At 40.7% G+C, this 2,734-nt stretch overlaps 1 pseudogene; it reads right to left on the reverse strand.

Moving 5' to 3' along the window:
- Window positions 1–2,219: 2,219 nt before the first annotated feature.
- On the reverse strand, window positions 2,220–2,339 carry LOC134952037 (5S ribosomal RNA; annotated as a pseudogene).
- Window positions 2,340–2,734: the final 395 nt, after the last annotated feature.

The raw sequence follows: 2,734 nt of genomic DNA on the forward strand, positions 1-2,734 counted from the left end.
AACTATCTTCATAGCAAAATTACTTGGCGCAGTCGCAGTGCGAACATTGCGCATGCGTACTAAGCCGAAAAACGCTGCGATGCGAAGAAAATTACCGAGCGAACGACTCGGAATGAGGGCCCTTGAGCGTTTGCTGTATTACAGCCTCAAGGGAGAAAAGCTCAGAGAAGACATAAAGCTCTGTCACATGACCAGAATACTTATCACTGAACGCTTGGTAGGTATATGCTCCTCACTAAGGTGTCCGCATTGTCAGGCTCTGCTGTCACGTGTAGTTCATTGCTGTCCATTTAGAATCCAGCTGCTGCCCAATAGGTTCCTTCCCGGTTGACAGAGATGTCAGTCCACGTCATGGGCCGGGATGTAATGATGTCCCAGTTCGGCGGCCGTGCGGGACAATGGCTGAACTCGGATGTTTATTTAAAGGGGTAATCCGGTTCTTTTTTAAAAATGTTTGAGTTCAGCCGGCATCCCGCACGGCCTCCGAACTCGGACTTCATTAAATCCCGCCCTGCAACTTTTTGGAACTTAAAGGGAATATTCCATGCCACATGAATTAGAGACGTGGCATACCCTTCTGTTTTGGTTTTGGCTTTGTTTTCGCCAAAACCACCCTCAGTGTTTTTGTTCCCCCCCCCCCCCTTATTGGCAAAACCACCTGCAAGTGTATTGGTAAAGATTCAGATTTGTTTTTGGATTTCTTGAAAATTTATAAAAACAGCTAAAATCATGTAAATTGAGCATATTTTTGTTCCTACAGTATTATTAGCCTCGATAACATTAATTTCTAGTCATTTCCATTCAAATTTGATGGTACTCTCCTGTATGAAATGGCACCTGAACTCACCAGGGAGCAAGCAATGCAAAACCCAAAATTCTGATTTAAAATCTGAGTTCCAAACCGAGGGAAGAATTGTTCTACTCGCATAATGCTAAATTCCGGTGAATCCGGATTTATAACAAAAACAAACCACACATTTCTCATTGAGCCTTAAGGGAACAATTTCTGAACAGGGTAAGGTTTACTCCACCTTCGGGGAGCCGAGTAAATTACCAGAACTCAAGTTGACTTTGAGAAAATGTCAAAATAAATCTTTATTTATAAAAAGGGGGGAGGGGGGAATATAGCGACCAACGGTGTCTTTAAAAACTCACAATGAAGGTATAAAATATAAATACAATTTATTCACATAAAATAAAGTTTTCACATAAGGTTTTACACATAAAAATATCTTAATAACAGGTCTCTTTAAAAAATGGGATAAAAACAATTTACACAATTCTAAGTATATTACCCGTTAAAAATAGATAAGAAGATTATAACTTAACTGGGTATAAGGTCACTGCCAGGTTGCCCAACGCGTTTCGTCATACAGACTTCATCAAGGGGTGTTAGCAGAGTGGGACCAAGCTTCTATTTATACCAGTGGTGATCTAGTGGTAATTATGACATCACTTCCTGTGGTTTGCACATGGTGTTGCCAAACAGACTGTAATCTACTAGTTTGTGATCTTATATAATATTATCGGATGCTATATAACAGTACAGTGTATAATATATACTTTAAAAATAACTTTGGAGCAAGAGAGGTCTGGAAAAAGTCATTTTAAGAAGCGCTGGCGGCTTTTCCGCCACACTTCCGGTATTCTGACGTCGCGTCACTTCCGCCCCACTTCCGGAGACGCGACCGCGCATGCGCCCGTAGTCTTAGCAGATTCAGTTCTTCCTAGAGGCCAGGAGTATTCACATAAAGAGCTCCATCGGCGGCCATCTTTGTGTGGTTTTTCATATAGGTATTTCATGCTGCGGCCATGTTAATGGAGGTCAAAATCAGGGATATTATCATATTGATCCTCCATGAACCATGTAAACAGAAAAAAAGAAGTTTAATTAATAGGTGATTAGAAGCAATTTAGTCACCATAATAACAGTTCCTAGATAGGTTTATCATATATATAAATAAGATGCTTCATCAATAAAGTGCGCTGACGTGCAGATATATAAAATATATATAAATATAGAAAATATTAAAACAGATAATATTAATAGAACTAAATGTAAATAGGGTTACTTGTAGTGCTTAATGTAATTAGTGATAAGGTGCAGACAGTATGATCAAGTTTAGAAGTGCAGAAATAAAAAAGGGGCTAGTGATAGGTTCATATATGTGTAGTTGTAACAATGACTAGCTCATGTAGGCTTTTATTATATAGTTTTTTATTTACAGTACCTGATATTCCCAGATGGTCTCCCTAGTCTGGTACTGATCAGGCCCGACACTGCTTCGCTTCCAAGATCGGGCGAGATTGGGCATTTCCAGTGTGGTTTGACTGTAATAATTACTTACCATACATGTGTCATATTACAAATAGAATCATAATATTAGTATAATCATATATCAGAGGTGGGGTGGGGGTGGGGTGGGGGTGGGGGGGAGGGGTGGGGGGTGGGGGGGGTTAAGTGGGAGGAGGGGGGGTGGGGAAGGGAGGCAGTGGCAATGGAATTGGAAGTGGGGGAGGAGGAGGATATAAGTTTAGGAGGTGATATTGGATACGGATATCTATGTCATGGTTATATTAAGGGGTGGATGAAGAACAGGGGGTTGGATTCCAACCGTAATGATGGCACCAGAAAATTCACAGGAACGGAGCGATTTCATAATAGTCATTAAACCCCTTCGGATGGAGTGTCTGCAATTGGAAAATCCAATACATTTCTCTGCGTGAAAGTTTA

The sequence above is a fragment of the Pseudophryne corroboree genome, chromosome 8, assembly GCF_028390025.1.
Source record: "Pseudophryne corroboree isolate aPseCor3 chromosome 8, aPseCor3.hap2, whole genome shotgun sequence".
NCBI classification, from domain to species: domain Eukaryota; kingdom Metazoa; phylum Chordata; class Amphibia; order Anura; family Myobatrachidae; genus Pseudophryne; species Pseudophryne corroboree.